The sequence below is a fragment of the Dipodomys merriami genome, unplaced genomic scaffold, assembly GCF_024711535.1.
Source record: "Dipodomys merriami isolate MVZ:Mamm:240054 unplaced genomic scaffold, mDipMer1.0.p SCAF_60, whole genome shotgun sequence".
Taxonomy (NCBI): Eukaryota; Metazoa; Chordata; class Mammalia; order Rodentia; family Heteromyidae; genus Dipodomys; species Dipodomys merriami.
The window spans coordinates 236481-255000 of NW_027206180.1; positions in this window are offsets into that span (position 1 = coordinate 236481).

Below are 18520 nucleotides of genomic sequence, written 5' to 3' on the forward strand. Positions count from 1 at the left end.
ATTATATCAAGGGTTCTGTCAGCCCTGTCTGTGTCTGGAGGTGCTACCATACCCAGGGGCCCTGGCGCCCCCAGCGGAGGGTCTGCATCCAGGGAACGAACGGTTGGGATGGTCTTCATCCCTCACAGCGCCCCCTGGCTGCTGAGCTGCGTCAGGGCTGGGTTGCGGCTGAGTCGGGCGCGCTCTCCCTGCAACTCCTGACTCTGAATTTTGTGCTCAGGTGCCCGGTGTAACCCTTAATCTCGGCTGTGCTCTTTGGGCAGCAGTTGGCAAGAATCGAGGCCAGGGTTGCCAAGGCTGGGCACCCATGGCAGACACACACACACACACACACACACACACACACACACACACACACACACACACACACACACACAGAAGCAACCCTTCGGCTCTGGGTGGTACGGTCCCTCTGGCAGTTGGCCAGACAGGGTGGGAAGTGTGAGGGTCAGACCCAGGGCCCCGTGCGTGCTGAGCCAGCCCTCCTAACCCTTTGCTCTTTATTTTGTATTTCAGGTCAGAGCTTCAAGACTGGAGATCCTTCTGGCCCTACCTCCTGAGAATCTGGGACTATAGGTGGGTGCACCAGGCCTGGTTAGTCCTTTCTTTTGTTTTTACAGTGGGTGGTTAGAGTAGGGATGGGAGAGAGGGCACACTGTGACAGAAACACCCTTGCAAGGAAGACAAGCAGATTGCAAGCAGCGTGGGAACCAAGCCAGCCACTGCCTGGAGAGCCAAGCTCCACGGTAGACGTGTGCCTGCTGGCAGCCTTCCGGGAGTCACGTCGGGCGCTCCAGAACGTTCTCTGTGGAGTGCGGCCCACGGCTGGGCTCGGATCCCAAGGCTCTGGAGCCTGTGGGGCCCGCTGAGCCTCTGCCACCCACGGGGCTGAGCTTTGGAAAGAAAGGACGGGGCTGCCGGCGGCGAGGCCCGAGGCCCCGGAGCCGGGCACAGCCACGGAGAAACCAGCGGCTCTTTGGAGTGGCCTGCAGCTGGCACTTTGGAACGAGGCAAGCTTCCAGACTGGAGTTTTCCGGAGGGAAGAAGAGGGGGGGTCTCCTTTTTCTGTGTCCTCAGCTCCCCTTGTCTCTGTGAGGACTGAGACCTGCAGCTGACTCCACACCCATCTTCCTGATCCAGCCACGGACTGGAGGGAACCTGGGCAGGGTCACTTGCTCGGCCATGGCGGATAATGTGCATTGGCCTTTATAGTCCTGACTCACATTCCCCTACAGTGCTCCTCACATTCCCCTACAGTGCTCCTCCAAGGCTGGTATGGCTGGGTCATTGGGTCGTTTCTCCAGGAAACTCTGTACTGATTTCCATAGTGGCTGCAACTAATTCACACCCTGCCAACAGCGTATTGAAGGCTCCATTCCCCCCACCCACATCCTCACCAAAAGTTGTTATTGTTTGTGTCCTTGATGACGCCATTTTGACCGGGGTGAGATGAAGCTCAGTATGGTTTTGCTTTGGTCAGGGATGGGCATTCCTTTACGTGCATTACTGGCAATCTCCACTTCTTGTGAGAAATGTCTTTTTGGTGCATTTTCCATTGGCTACCTGGGCTGTTAATTCTTTCTTTGGGAGTTAAATATTTTTGAACCTCCTGTTTTTTTGATTCTGGTTTTTTGTCCCTTGGCAGACGCATAGCCAGGAAAGACTTTTTGATCCATGGGCCGTGTGTTCTGTCTTAGGGCTGTGCCCTGTGCGGTGTAGAAGTTTCTAGATGGATGAAATCTCATTTGTTAACCAGTGGGGGATTGCTTGGTCATAAACATAATGAAAGTATGTCATTTGCATGAACGTGAATGGATCTGGGCACCATCATATTAAGTGAAGTACAAAGGTCCCATGGTTTTTCTCATATGTGAATATTAGACCTAAAAGTTAAACATGCATACACATACACAAGAGCATACACACATACATATCGATGTGATTAAAGGACTGTATACACATGTGTGAGAGGCCACAATGAATACCCTTTGAACAGCTAACAAGCACTTTAATGAAAAGTGAATATTAAGAAATTGAAACAATGGGGCTGGGCAGGTGGCTCAGTGGTAGAGCGCTTGCCTTGCATGACTGAGGTCCTGGGTTCGATTCCTCAGCACCACATAAGCAAAAAGAAAAAAAGCCGGAAGTGGTGCTGTGGCTCAAGTGGTAGAGCGCTAGCCCTGAGCTAAAGAGCTGAGGGACAGCGCCCAAACCCAGAGTTCAGGCCCCATGACCGGACCTCCCCCTGTCCCCCCCCCAAAAAAAGAAATTGAAACAAGCTGGGCGCTGGAGGCTCACGCCTGTATCCTGGCTACTCAGGGAGCTGAGAGCTGAGGATCGTGGTTTGAATCCAATTCAGGACAGGAAAATCTGTGAGACTCTTAGCTCTAATCAACTACTCAGAAAAAGCTGGAAGCGGGACTTTGGCTCAAGAGCTACAACACTGGTCTGGAGCCCAAAGAGGCTCAGGGACAGCACCAGGCCCTGAGTTCAAGCCGCAGGACCAGCACACACACACACACACACACACACACACACATACACACACACACACAAGTTGAAACATGTCTGACCTGGGACATGGGGGTTAGTGGAGGGGACAGACAGACGGAGAGGGTGAAGGAGTGGGAATCTGGTCAAAACGCTGTGAAAACGGAGTGAGGAAAGTTGCTGGGCAGGCAGGGGAAGCGGGCAGCCATACCACCGTTTGGATCAAGAGGTGCTGTATCCAAAAACGGACACAGTGATGGGAAGCCCCAGACAACTCAGTGATTCTCAGAAAAATGAAGATGTTTTCACAGCCAGTGCTTGGCGGGCCTGCAGCCCTGCCGCCTGCGCTGACAGTGAGACCACTGCAGAGTCCTGTGAACTTCCAAAGCCTCAGGGCCCTGGGCGTGTGGAGTGGTGGACAGTTACCGCACCGGGCTCCAACCAGGAGGCTGGCACGTGCTACCTGCTGAGGACACCTTAGCTTTTGGTGCCATTAACTTTGGGCTTTAATGAAACTTACCCCCTTCCCCCCCTGCCCCAAATCTGAGCTTTCACTCTTATAAATTAAATGATGGAATCCTGGGGGGTAGAAGACATTAGCTCTTCTTAATTCATCAAAAATGATTAAACATTATTAATAGGTTAATATTCATTAATGTACATTAAGTAATTGATTAATTACATTATAAATGTAACTAATGACTAAGAATTACATACTAAGTGATTTAATGGGTTAAAATAAATTGAGTCGAAATGCATAGAATACTATTTGGCATAGTAAGCACTCAGTTATAATAGTGTGGCAATAACTAATAATAACTGATAATATATATATAATATATAAGATATACAATAATAGTTACTATTATTATCAAGGCAGAGTCTTGAGATATAGACCAGCCTGACCTTGAACCTGTAATCCTCTTGTGTCAGCCTCCCAAGTGCTAGGATTCCACTATTTGGTCAGTCAGGGGGCTTGAACTCTGGACCTGGGCATTGTCCCTCAGCTCTTCAGCTCAAGGCTAGTGCTCTACCACTTGAGCCACAGCACCACTTCTGGCTTTTTCAAACCTAGGGCCTCATGCATTCGAGGCAAGCACTCTGCCACTGAGCCCCCCTGCTAGTCCCCAGTATAACTAGTTTTTTAAACTTGAAAGTATTTGAACTATCTTGACTGACATCATTTTGAGGAGAGAGATGATCAAACCAAAGAAAAAGTGATTACCTTTCTCTCTCTCTCTCTCTCTCTCTCTCTCTCTCTCTCTCTCTCTCTCTCTCTGTCTCTCTCTGTCTCTCTCTGTCTGTCTCTCTCTCTCTCTCTCTCTCTCCCTCAGAAGTCATAGGGTTTGAACTCAGCAAACCCAGCTCACTTCCTCCATCTCTTCAGGCATGCTTCCGGTCTGGCCTTTTGCTGCTTATTTAGAAGATAGAATCTCACAGACTTTTTTTTTGGCCTGGGCTGGCCTTGAATCTCATTCCTCTGGGTCTCAGCCTCCTGGGTACCTAGCATTACAGGCAGGAGCTTGATCATTTCAATCCTTCTACCTCCTCCACACTCCCCCTAACCTTCGATCTGCTTTTCCAATTGCATTCATTTCCTGTTCCAGAGAGGGAGGAAGAGCAGCAGCAGGCCGACCTCAGTGTGGATGCAACTTTCAACTTTTGTATGATTTCCAATCTAACAGTTGTAAGACTCACAGAACAGTTCTGACAACAGCCTTGTCAGCATTCACTGGCTGCTTATGCCTCTGGGCAGTCTGTCCACACGTTCCTCTGGACTGCTGTCACTTTGTCTGTCCCCCAAAGGCTGGCGGCTTGGACCCCAGAGATGTGTGGAGGTTGGGGCTCTTTAAGAGGCGGAGTCTCATGGGAGGTGGGCGGGGGGGCGTTCCTCAGGACTCCTGGCCCTGCACTTACAGAGCAAGTCACCCTGACCAGCGCTCTTGGCCTGCTCTTTGCATTATCCTACCATGTTGTTTTGGTGTAAGCGGGGCCCAACCTGGACTCTGGTACTCTAGATTCTGAAGTCCAGACGTCATGAGACATCTTTTCTTTATAAAGTATTCAGCTACAGGTACTTTGGGATAGGAGCAGAGAATAGACTAGTTCATAGAAACACACTCTTTGTATACGTGTGTGTTTGTATTTGTACCCCCTAAATGTTTCAGGGTATATTTCCCAAGAATGAAGCCATTCTTTTCCATAACCACAGCGAAGTTATCAGAGTCAGGAAGTTCAACATTAGCCTAGTGCTGGAATCTGTCCTTCAGTCTAGATTTGAAGTTCATTAAATGTCAAGTTCTTCCATCCAGGATCGAATCCAGGATCCTGTCTTTTGTCTCTTGAATTGCTATTAATCTGGACCAGTTGTTGTACTTTGAAGTTCTCGATAGTTTTGAGGAGTACAGTGTGGTTATTTATTTATTTCTGTGCCAGTCCTGGTGCTTGAACTCAGGATCTGGCTAGTGTTCTACCACTTGAGCCATCCACCACTCCACTTCTGGCTTTTTGGTGGATTATGGGAGATAAGAGTCTTCTATGGACTTTCCTCTCTTGGGCTGGGCTTTTAGCTGAGAGCCTCAGATCTCAACCTCTTAAGTAGCTAGAATTACAAGCATGAGCCACCAGTGCCTGGCCAATCTGGTTATTTTGTTGGATGGTTCTCAGTTTGGGTTTGTTTGATTAAAGTTATGCACTTTTTAGCTGAAATACCCCCAGAGCCTTTGTGCATCGCCTTACCAAAGCATCTTGGAGTTTGCACCAGTCAGGATGCACCTGGGCTACCAGGAAAAAGAAATGCAGCCAACCCTGAATTCAGAAGATGTCTGAGACCCAGGGCCAGGCCGATTCTGGGTTCTTCCTGTTTTCTATTGGGTACATTGTTGTGCCTGGCATTAAGTTAGCTGAGTGACAGAAAGCATAAAGAAGAATCAAGGGAGAGACTGATTTCCTGTGTTCCCTCTTAACCAACTTCTTCATTAGAATGAGAATCACAGTACATCACACTGCTGAATATGGTCAATGGCTGGCAATAACGCTAATGTCTAGCAAGAACACAACTGATCAACACTGTTGGATATCATAGAAAAAAATTACTCTTATTGATAGTATCTTAGGGATAGAATCCTTGGATTAAAAGGCGTGTGCATTTAATATTTAGCATCCCACTCTGCAGAATCCTCCAGGGTAAAGGTTCTACCGATTTCTGCTAACAGTCCTGGAGATTGCTTGCCCACCAGGGCTGGATGTCATCTCTCAACTTGATTTTGCCCACCGAATGGGCTTATCTTTATTTACAAGTGAAATCCTAACGAGGGGGAGTGGGATCCTGTCATACAATCAGCAAACGAAAGGTTGACTCTAATTTGCACAGTGTAGAGCTTTAGGCTCTTGGGAAGATCAACAGTTATCAGGGTCATTCTGAGAAGAAGGAAGACTGCAGGGAGAGCCTCAGAGGGAAGCTAAAGGCTTGGGGAGGGGCTTTGATTTGATTGGCTAGAGGGCCCGCTCTGCCAGATGTCAGCAAATCACAGACATTCATCCAGGAACAAGCAGCTCATTCAAGCTTTCTTGGCAACCACAGAGTACAGAGCCCTGCACGTTTGGCTCCAGGTAGTGAAATAAATAGCACTTAATTTATGTCTTAAAGCCTTTTAATCTCTCCTTAAGCCCTTGTGCTTCTCTGAAATGAAATTTGATGGAGGTGGAAGAGGAGAATGCAGCTTTAATGACACATGATCGCTAATCCCAGCCCTTGAAAAAAAATGTTTTCTTTCTTCCCTTATGAGGCTGATGAGAGTCTTGCCATTCTCCTAACCCATATTACCTCTGACAATTTCAAGTAAGACTAAGTTGCTTGATAGCCACTTTGACCACAGAGAGGCTTTCAGGGCAAGCTGAGGGTCTTTCTCCTTCTCTCCAAGAGCCTCTGTCTGCCAGTCAGCCGCCATATTGGTAAGATTAGCTGGGTAATTAACAAGCCCAGCCCAGCCAAGCAGAGGAGATGACTCAATTAGCAGAATGTCACTGCATCTAATTTACTTTGCTTATCAGAGATTTAGTCTCTAATGACTACAGGAAAAAAAGAGCAGGACACCTTCAGAGGAAGGACCTGCAGGGGTTGAAACGCTTAAATGTGTTCTAGCGTCCCTGTCGGCTGCTTTGCCTGTCGGTGGAGGGGGTTGATTATAAGGCCGAAGGTGAGGATGCCAATTTAGGGGGCTTGTCTGGGCTGGTGTATGAATCCCAAGCCTGAGAGAATCCGCATCTCTGTTATTTAAACCTCCCAGCTGCCTCTTACTTTTTGAGCTAAGCCTGTTTATCATGTTTATTTGATGAGAAAACACCTCCTTTGGATACTCAGTTTCATCTGTCAATAATACCACTCACCATCTTCATCATCATCTTATTATTGTTATTATTATTTCTGATACCCCAGGCACAGGGTTAAAGGCTTACATCATATTTCATTCTTTCAACCTGGGGCTGAGGGACTTTTCCTTACAGGACTATATAGAAAGGTTTTGAGCTTTGAGGGGAAGGCAGAGTCAATATAGTGGGTTGGGTTGCAAAACTCATTTTTTTTGTACAGGTCCTGGGACTTGAACTTAGGGCTTAGGCACTGTCCCTGAACTTTTGTGCTCCAAGCTAGTGCTCTACCACTTGAACTACCACCCCTTTTCTGGGATTTTTGACAGTTAATTGGAGATACAAATCTCCTGGACTTTTCAAACTGTGATTGTCAGATCTCAGCCTCTTGAGTAGCTAGGATTACAAGCATGAGCCACTAGTGCCTAGCACAGAAGTCTTTTTAAATTTATTTTTATTTTTATTTGTCACTTGTAGGTTTTCTGCATTTCTGGTGGTTAGTTGGAGATCAGAGTCTCATGGACTTTTTTGTGTTGGTTGGCTACAAACCATGATCCTCAGATCTCAGCCTCCTGAGTAGCTAGAATTACAGGCACGAACCACTCATGCCCGGGACCAAAAAATCATTTCATAAGGACACAAAATAAAGTAGGATTAAAATGAGGTGCATGTGTGAAATCTTAATTCCAGACCTATGCATCTATATTCAAGTATACCTACATACATGTGGGTATTTGCATGTATACGTGTGCAACTGGATTCGGATATAAAATGTAATCTCCCTGTGAATTACAGTCACAAAAGTTTGAAAAAACACTGCTTTTTGCAACCCCATGCCGTTAAGGCATTATTGTGTGGATTTTCACAGTGGAGAGGAGAGACACAGAGAGGCATTAATAGTTGGCCCAAAGTCAAGCAGCTGGACACCAGAGGACATCACTGCTCAGCAGAGGTTCCTGGTGGTAGACAGAGGCTGGGAAAAGGCGCTGAACACAAGTGCTGGTCTAGACAGTCATTTATCTTGTTAAAAATAGCAAGCATTTGAGACACAGCTTTTTCCTTCTTGGAAATGTTAATGACCAGTGAAATGGTTACAATTCCTCCTTAGGGAAGGAAAACTCCAGACACAGGAACATCCCACGAATTGCATACTTTCTGGTGGAAACTGCTCCCCGCCATCTCTTTCTTCTTTGCATTTCCACAGCAGTTATTTATCACCATGTATTCTCCCCCATCCCCCACCCGCCAGCACAATTTTGCAAAGTCAGTCGGTGAAAGGCTTCCCCAAGAAAATCACTGGGACACGTGGTCACATACAAAACAAAAGGAGTTTAATGTCAGTAACCTGACAGGCGAAAGCTACCTGGCAGGCCGAGAGTAGTATCTGGGCGGGGCGACCAGCACAGTTTCGCAGGGCTGTGTTCATGTGGAACGTGAGAGTTGGAAATTGCGTTGTAGAAGGGGTTAACATTTACAGTTGGAGATGCACAAATAAGGGAGAGGGAAATTGCATTAGGGAGGGGCTGCCTGTGCCATCTGATTGCAGGGAAAGGCAGTTTTGTTTTTGCCGAAGGTGTAAGGTGGCAGACTGGGTAAGAAGATGGAGGAGGTTTGGTGAACAGTCGGAAAGAATTTGAGATTCTAAACACTCTCATGAAATTAGGGGGTAAAAGTGCAACCTATTCCAACAGCCCTCTTCCTTCACCCGGTAACATGGAAGCTACAATTCAAATGATAATGTTAACCCCAACGCCACACATTGTTTGGGGCTTTTTTTGTTTTTTAACCCTGAAAGACAAATGACTGAGACATTAAGGAGAAAACGCTCAACCCATTTATTTTATGGTTGCTATGCTGACTATAAACCGAGAAGGAAATTTCTGAGCACTGAGGATGCTGGGAATTTTTCCAAGATGGCAGCCAGGAGATTCTACAGCTGGTTGTGTGTGTTTGTGTGTGTCTGTGTATGTGTGTGTGTATGAACAGTTCTAAGATGTCTTTGTGGACAGATTTTATGAGACAGACTCCTTGGAACAGGTTCTCTTGAACGCAGGCTTTCAGATCACTTTGTAAATGTGTGCTGTTTCCCTCTCCCCCACCTCCTTGTATTTGTTTTTAACTGTTGTACTGGAACTTGGTCCTAAGAAAACAGAGAGGCCATATTTTGAGAGGTTGAATTGGGAGTCTTTATTGGACTCCTGTCTCAAAGACCTGCAGCCCCTCTAAAATACTCGACACTGTTAGAAAACAGCTATGAGAGCAGGAGAGGAAAGAAAGGGCAGCAAAACAATACCAACCAACCAGATCAACTCCAATGGAGAGCCAAGGTGGGACACCATGGGGACTGGAGGAGAGTCGGGAGCCAGGAGACACAGGAACGAGGCATGACGTCATGGAGCCTGAGCTGGTCCATGCATCAGGGAGCAGGAACTCAAGAGTCTTATGGAACTCAAGAGTCTTATGAGTTCAAAGCACAGGACTGATGGGTCCAGTAACCGACGGTCCAGGTCCCCACCCCTGCCTCTAGGAATTCAGGCCCGCCCAATCACCTGGCAAGTTGGAGTTCCCTGACTCTACCATGAAGACAAGATGCCTCCAGTTAAACCCAATTTCCTATTGTCTACCACGTGGCTCTAGTTAGATCCAGAATCCTTATCTCAAAACTAGCATGGATTTGTACAAGGGGGCTTTGCTCTGACGTGTCCATGAGCCTGCACAACGAGCCTTGATCAGACCCACCTTCACCATCGCTCCACCGTGTCTCCCTCCCCTTCCCATCTCAGCCAGCTCCATTGTTCTGTTTCCACTTGTGGGCATTAAGTATTTTGGGTTATATCCCCAATTTTAATTCACATGACAAATGATAAAGTATAGGTTAGACTCAGATCAGTGAGTTCAAAGGGGGAGCAATAAGTCATTCTGAGAGGCCATAGTTTGGGTTAGAATTGTGCAGGCTACAGGCTTCTTGGGGGTTTGTCCTCCCTTCTTAGTCCTAGAAGATGGTGGACAGGTGGAGATGGGGAGCAAGGATGGTACTCACAGGGCTGTGAACTGTCCTGATCTTCTTGGAAGGCATTTGGGAATAACAACTAGCCAGATGGCTCACACCTGTAATCCTAACTACTCAGGAGGCAGTGATCTGAGGATTGCAGTTCAAAGCCAGCCTGGGTAGGAAAGTCCATGAGACTCTAATTAACCATCAAAAAGCCAGAAATGGAGCTGTGGTGCTAGTGGCAGAGCACTAGTCTTAAGCAAACAAAAACAAACCTCTGGAAGAATGCTCAGGCCCTGAGTTCAAGTCCCAGGACTAACATGCACATGCGCGCGCGCACACACACACACACACACACACACACACACACACACACACACACACAGAGCCATAACTGCAAAATTCAAACCAGGACCAGGATTTTTTCAGCAGAACAGGAACAAACGGACTCATAGAAGTTTTCTGACAAAGATGTTCAACCCAACATTGTTACCATAGCAATACACAACACAAGCGTTTGGGTGCCATCAGATTGCTACCGCACAATGGGAATGCGGGTGGCTGTTTGCAGTGTGCTATTGGAGGGTATTTGTGGACATGAAAAGATGATAATGATAAGTATTTAAGTTAAAAAAAACCCTTTGATATGTAACATGCAATTTCATAATTGTCAGATTTGGACATCACAAAATATCTAAATCACACACACATACACACACACACACAGAAAAGTATAGACACTTATTTGTAATCATTTCTACCAGATTTGATCTCCAGTAGAACTTGAGACCCGATCAGACATGCAACACAGTGATTTTAAAAAAAAAGATGCTTCTAGAAGAAATGCCAGGAAATTCGGGAGGCAAGAGAGGAAGGGAGGGAAGCCAGGCTGGACCTTCAGCTTGTGGCCCACAGAGGATGGCTCCAGCCTGGTCTCACAGAAAAAAGTTCGGGGGCCCAAATCGTACCTCAGGTTTGTTCTCACAAGGCCGCTCTGCAGGGTGATTAACCCTCAGGCCCTCAGGAGAAAGCAACCCCAGTGCCAGGTATCTGGGTGGAGTATCCCATTTAGCATCCCTTGATTTCTTTTCTTGATATCGAAAACACATTATTTTTAAAAATGATAATAGCATTCGAAAACATGGTTGTCCCTGGAGAATCCCTGCCCCAGTGCATGCTGGGTGGGGGATATGACATCATTCAAACTCTACTCACTTCCTTCTCCAAAGGATAGAGAGCCTCTTCCCATCTACGAAGAAACCTGCTCTCTCTGTCTGCGGCAAATCCATGTTATAAAAATGGACAGAGGCCAAGAGGCCTCTTGGGCTGTGCACAAAGCCTGGCTAGGATGGGATTCCGAGGACGGTCATTTTTTAGAATACACGGTGGCTTCCTCCTTCTCAACCACTACTGTTCACCCCTCAGACTTCCCTTCAACACAGCCCGCACCACACAATTCGAGGGCAAAAACACAGACTGCCGTCAAGAACAAATTTGGAGGACTTAGTTGACTTCGACAGGTCAAATTCCAATCCCAAAGATGAAGTGGACTCGCAGCACGCTTACAGCATTGCAGATTTCTGTTTGCTTACATCTGAGAAATCAAAGGGAAGAATGAAATTCTAACACAAAGCTTGGCTAGGCTGAATGAAGCTGGTGATTAGTTAAATGACTCAGACATCCCTCGTGGAAAAACAAACAAACAAAACCAACCTCCATTCCATGTGGTCTTGGGGTTTGTTTAGTGCCCTTCGATAAGAACTTTCTGCTTGCCTGGTGGTCACTGATTTTAACTGACAGCACGTGAGTGTCAATCACAACTAGAAACAGACACACAGACTCCGGGGGAGCTCACAAAGCTGGTGGCCTTGATCCCATTTTTGAATGTGCATTGACTCACTATATAGGTTAAGAAAGATGTACTATAGATGCATCAATGAGACCCAGAGACCCCAGGGAACTATGGGAGAATCCTGATCTCTGGACAGAGGCAAAGCACAGCTCTATCATGTGGTTGGAGAAGCCTTGTCCTTAAGAAGAAGATGAGGTGGGTGGGTGGGAATTAAAACTGTTAGGCTCCTCAAGAAAATCGGCTGAGAGCGCAATTGTATTTTGTCTCAAATCAAGAGCTAGCTGGCTGTCTCTGAACATGAAGAGGGAGTTCATCAGACTTCCTTTTCTTCCTCTTCTTCCAGCCCATTGGCACCGATCGGGTCTTGAAGTCTGGGAGGAGGCCCCAGCAGAGCTGAGCTACATTGTCACGCCGGGAAAATGAGCTCTTAAAATGCAAACACTTCCTCCCGACTGCGTGCGCTCGTGGCAAATGGATTCGGGAGCCTTTCACCCAATGTTCTCACAGAATGGCAGCCCTTTGGGGGCTATTTCTGAGACCAATGAGCCGAACCCGGAGTTCTCCTTCAGATGGCTTTGTTGTTATTTATTTTTCAGACAAGCGTACTGAGGTTCTGAGTGGATAAAGAATTTGGGGGTGGGAGTATGTGTGTGTGTGGGGGCGGTGGTGAGGATCCAGTACTTCCTGCTTAAGAAAAATAGATTCCAAGGTCTGCACCTGCCACTTGGCTGAATCAACGGGACTCGGACAAGTCTCCGTTTCTCTGGACCTCTCTTTTACTGCTCATGCAAAGCGGAGTGAAGATCTGAGAACTGGGGGAGGGGGTGGAGAGGGGCAGGCACAGAGTCATTGTGGAGAGACTGAATGCTTATTGAATGCAGACGTGTGGAGCACTTCCTGCACCTCGGGTAATGCTCTAAGGTCGTCTCTTGCCTTTGGTGAGAGAGTGACAGCCAACACTGACCCCTGCTGTCCTTTATTGAGCATCTACTATGACCGTCTGCTATGTGCCCAGTCACCTTTGCACATCTCCCATGGATTGGGCCTCGAGCCTGAGACACAGGTGCGTTTTCATCTTCTCCATGGAGATGAGAAAGTGGAGGCGTAAAGAGCAAGTGAGACATCTTTAGAGATGTAAACAGTGGAACTTTCTGCCACGGAAGTTTTGGAATGCATCTGAAAGGGAGGGGGCTGACGGGGGTTCCACATGGCCTGCCCAGCTCTCCACCCTCTACCTAGCAAGGACGCTTTCCTCAGCAGAACTCCAACGCCCTAACCCTCCATCTGCTCACCCTCTAGTGTGCACCTCAGAGAAAAGTCTCAGAAAATTCCACGTGTGCCCACGATCAAACAATTACCAGCAATTCTCTTTCTTAGCCAGTGCCCAATTTCCCCAGACTTATTTTTTTTTCTGCAATCAATTTCCATAAGTCTAGATCAAATGTGATTCCCCGCATTGCATTTAGTCAGTAAAGCTCTTAAACCTTCGTTTAAAATCACAGGTTTGTCAAAGTATAATTAGCACATGCTAAACTGTGTGCGTGGAAACCGCGCAATTTTACAAGCTCTGATGTAAGCATACAACCTTGGAACCATCACCACAATCAACATGAACGTGCTCATTACCCTGAGAGTCCCTCCGTAGCCCTTTGTCCCTCCCACTCATCCCGCACCACCCCTGCCTCACCCACCTCCTCGACCCCCCTGTGCAATCACTAATTGCTTTCTGACAGCCCAGATCACTTTGTCTTTGCTTGAGTTTGACATAAATGTGAGCATACAGCTGTACTGATTGTTGGTCTGGATTCCCTTCATCTTCATAATTAGGCTGAGATTAATCCATGTTGTTGGATATATAAATAGCTTATTCTTCTCACGGGCGAGCAGCACTTGATTAGAAAGGTGTACCACACAGCGTGTCTAGCCACTTATTGGTGAACATTTGGACTCATCCCAATTTGGGGCTATTATAAGGAGATCTGTTAAAACCATAAAAGGATAAGCTCTAAGCTTAGGAGAAAATATTTGTGAAGCATAGATCCAACAAGAGATAAATCTAGAGGATATATATGTATATATATATATATATATATATATATATATATATATATATATACACACACACATATATATCCTTCAAAATCCAATGATAAGGAAACAAACAACCCGATTAAAAATGGGCCAAAGCTCTAAATTCCTACTTCACCAAAGGAGATAGGCAGTTGGGAAATAAACACATGAAAAAAACAGTTGACATCTCTATTTAGAAAGAAGAGAACCTGCAGGGGTCCTCACTGGACACCATGGGGGAAAACTCCACAACTTGTGGGTGGGGGATGGGAGGGGAAAACTGGGAGAGGGAGAGGGAAGGGGATGACATTGTCCAAAAGGAAATGTGGTCTTTACCTGGCTTACGTAGCTGTAACATTTCTCCTCCGAGAACAGGCACCCAACACGCACCCCCTGGAGCATGCTTCAAGTGTGGGCAAGAGGGCCACTGGGCAAAATTCTGTCCTTCACCACGACCTCCACCTGGACCCTGCCCAAGGTATGGGCAACATGGATCCTGTGGAGTTGAATGCCCCTCCTCACCTCTACAAGGTAGGCCAGCCCTTCCCCCACCCCACCCATCCCAGGCAGGTGGAGACAGATACGTCGGAGATTCTCTGCTTGGTTACAGAAATGAGGGTGTCCAGGGCCGCTGGCTTCCAACAACCAGCTCATGGCGGAGCTCAGGGTGTGTTTGTATGTAGCTGGTAAGTTAATATCTTTTCTCTTGGATACAGATCTCGGTGGTGGGTGTGGATGGCCTACCTACCTGTCCCCCAACTACGGGACCAGTATCATGTAAAATAGAAGACTTACCATTTTCACACTCCTTCCTAATCCTACCTCACTGTCCTACCCCACTCCTAGGAAGGGACTTGCTCTCTAAATTTCAAGTCTCCCTCTCATTCCATATCCCCAAACAGCCTACACCTGTTCTACTTTTATCCTTAGATGAACCTCCACCTTTTAATCTCCCAGCTAGATCCTTTCCCTGTCCCTCCAGATCTTGTCAACCCTCTTATCTGGGATACTTCCACTCCTACTGTGGCTAGACACCATACTCCTGTCCTCATTAAACTTAAAGACCCTACTCATTTCCCTAGTACTTCCCAATACCCCATTTCCCTTAGGCACAGGCAAGGTTTAAAACCCATCATCCTTCACCTTCTTAAACAAGGACTCTCAGACCTACTAACTCTCCCTTTAACAACCCTATCTTGCCAGTAGTTAAACCTGATGGGACCTACCGCCTAGCCCATGACCTGCACATTATTAATGCTGCAGTCCTTCCCATTCATCCTCTGTGCCTAACCCCTATACTCTCCTTTCACAGATACCTCCTGGTACCAACCACTTCTCGGTGCTGGACCTCAAGGATGCATTCTTCACAATCCTCCTGCATCCCGACTGCCAAGACTTCTTGGGTGGACCTAGACACTTCAAGGGCACAACAGCTGACCTGCACAGTGCTCCCTCAAGGGTTCCTGGACAGTCCCCATTTCTTTGGACAGGCTTCAGCAAAGGATTGCCTCTCTCTTCAGGTGTCTCCTAGTGTCATTCTCCAGTATGTGGATGATCTTTTGCTTTGCAGCCCTTCCTTTGAGTTGACTCCCCAACATACAGCTGACCTCCTCAACTTCCTGCTGAGAAAAGGATATAGAATCTCCCCTTCCCCAGATAACAAAGCCAGAGGTAACATACTTGGGTTTGTCCATAACTCCTACAGAGAGAAGAATGACTCTTGATAGAAAAGCATACATTGAGTCTCTCTCTGTCCCACAGACCAAGGAGGACATTCTGCTTTCCTGGGACTTGCGGGCTTCCTTCGTAGTTGGATACCTGGTTTTGCTACCTTGACCAAACCTTTTTCTGAGGCAACCAAGGGTTCCCTATGAGAGCCGCCAGACCTCACAAAGCCCATTGACACCCCATTTAAAGTTCTGAAGCAAGCGCTTCTTCGGGCTCCAGCACTGGCTCTACCCAACCTCAAGGAACCCTTTATACTCTATGTCACTGAGAAGTGGTGAATTGGCCTTGGGGTTCTTGGACAAATGTCAGGCCCCTCCTTTAGACCTGTGGCCTCCCTCTCAAAGCAGCTAGACTCAAGGATAAAAGGCTGGCCAGCCTGCCTTTGAGCTTTGGCAGCAGCAGCCACCTTAGCACAGGAGAGCACAAAACTCACTTTTGGCCAGCCCACTACCATTCACTCTCCCCACAGACTAAAGGACCTTTTGTCTCATAAATCCCTGTCTTCCCTTTCCCCTTCCCGCCTACAGCTGTTTCATGTTACTTTTATTCAAAACCCTGACTTTTCACTGGAAAGCTGCTCCCCGCTCAATCCAGCCACCTGCTTCCATCCACTTCTAACCCTCTTTCCCATTCCTGTGCAGAGACCTTGGAGGAATTCATACCCCATTTATTTTACAGGTATCTCGGAAACTCCTCTTCCTGACCCAGAAGACACCTGGTGCATGGATGGAGTTCCGCATCTACCTCTTCAGGAAGCCGAGTTGCGGGCTATGTCATCATTAGTAACTCTACCATTCTTGAAAGCAGCCCTCTGCCCCCTAGCCCTGCCTCACAAAAGGCAGATCTTATGGCTTTAACTAGGGCCTGAATTTCAGCCAAGGGCTGGAAGATCAATATTTATACAGACTCAAAATATGCCTATCATATTCTCCATTCGCATGCAGCAATCTGGAAGGAGCGTGGCTTCCTGACCACCAAAGGAGCTCCATTACTAATGCCTCACTTATTCTTAAGCTTTTAGAAGCTGCTTCCCTTCCCCAACAGGTATGCAGGCGCTGCATATTGGATACAAGCCTCTCCCACCTTCTTAAACCTTTAATCCATTGCCCTAGCCTAACTACCTGACTAAAGGCTATTACCCAAGCCTGCCCCAATTGTTCCCTTACCTCCTCACAGGGTGGCCTCTGACCAGCTGCATTCCCCACACACCAAGCACGGGGAAGACAGACAGATAGACTTCACTCACATGCCCAGATGTAAGTGGCTGAAATGCCTTCTAACCATGGTGGATACTGTTTCAGGCTGGATCGAAGTCTATCCCACAACATCGGAGACTGCCGACGCTGTTGCCTCTGTCCTTATTAAAGAAATGATTCCTAGGTTTGGCTTACCCAAGTCACTTCAATCTGACAACGGACCTGCTTTCATCTTCAAAGTCACCCAACAGGTGGCATCCTCTCTAAACATCCAGTGGCATCTTCACCTTCCTAATAGGCTTCAGTCTTCTGGAAAGGTTGAAAGAGCTGATGCGTTGATAAGCTGATGAGTTGATAAGTTGTGTTCAAAACACAACTTACGAAACTTTCTCTAGAGCTCCAGCAATCCTGGCCAGAACTCTTACCCCTGGCGCTCACCCACAGCCCTACTTTCCTCAGCTCCTTTGAGTTAATGTATGGAAGGCCTTTTCTCCTAGGTAATTTCCCTACTGACAATACCAAGACTCCACTAAGAGACTACCTTCCTGTCCTAATCTTTCTTAGGCATATGTTATGCCAACATGCTGACCAGTGTCTCCCTCAGCCTCATCAAGGCCCATTTCCCACTCCCCCAATTTTGCCAGGCAATCAAGTGTTTCTCAAGACCCTTAATCTACCTGGTTTATAACCTAAGTGGACAGGCCCTCACCAGGTTCTGCTGACCACGCCCACCGCAGTCAAGCTCAAGAGACAGCCCCAGTGGATTCACCTGTCAAGAATAAAAAGGGCTCCTGCTCCTGCCCCGTCTATACCAACACTGACTTTGAGGTACACCTGTTCCCCCCTTGGGCCTACCAAGGTAAGGCTGTCTTGCATCCCTGAAGATCCGGGTGAGTAACACTGAGCTAACTGCTCTCCTCTCCACACACCTCACCACCTCATCCCTTAGACCACCTCCAAGCCATGGACATCCAATCGTTTCTTTTCAGTAATATTTTTCCTTTTTGTCTTTGTCCAGCCCGCTGCCTGAGACGACTTCCTCCAGGCTTCATCCAAGAGACTCGCTTCCTGCAGACGTCATCTAAGGATTCACGCCTACCAAGGGACAACTGCTGCTCAATGCCTTCTCTGGAAGGGGACCACATTGTGCCCTTTTACCCCTAACGTCGACGGCCCCTTGGCCAGCAGGAAGTAGCCAGAGAGAATCTGCGCCCCATTGCATGATTATTAAAAGGCTGGAATGTAAGGTCCACTCCTGGATGGCGAGCAGACCCCGCCCAGTACCTGCGTTACCTAGGCAACTGGCACACCTGGAAGAAGTCACATCCGCATCGCTGAGGTCACATCTGGATCTGATGTGGCCACGCCTTTCTCCCACTGGTCCCACCTCCCTTTTCCTGGCCACACCTTTCCCCTCCCCTACCCTAGATAAGGCCTAGCCCAGGGCCAGATGCTCTCTTTGCCAGCCACGTGGAGTGCCAACCTGGCCTGGTCCCAGCAGGTCTACTGAATAAACCTACCCCTCACCTGAATGCCACATGCGTGGTGTACTTCTTACTTGGTTACCTCTTTTTAAAAACCTAACACAAAGAAATAAGAGAACCCAGAAAGCAGACACCAGGGTGCACCTATTAGAATAGTAAAATTAGAAGCGCTGTCTTTACCCTCCTGCCACCAGGCTGAGGGACAGCTGGTCCCCACACAGTATGCGGCGGGAAGACACCTCCAACTTCCCATCTCCCAGCTCTGAGGTAGGATGACCCTGTTAGAAGCCACGGAGCTCATGGTGATTTGTGACAGCCACAAAAACAAGCTAGTATGTCT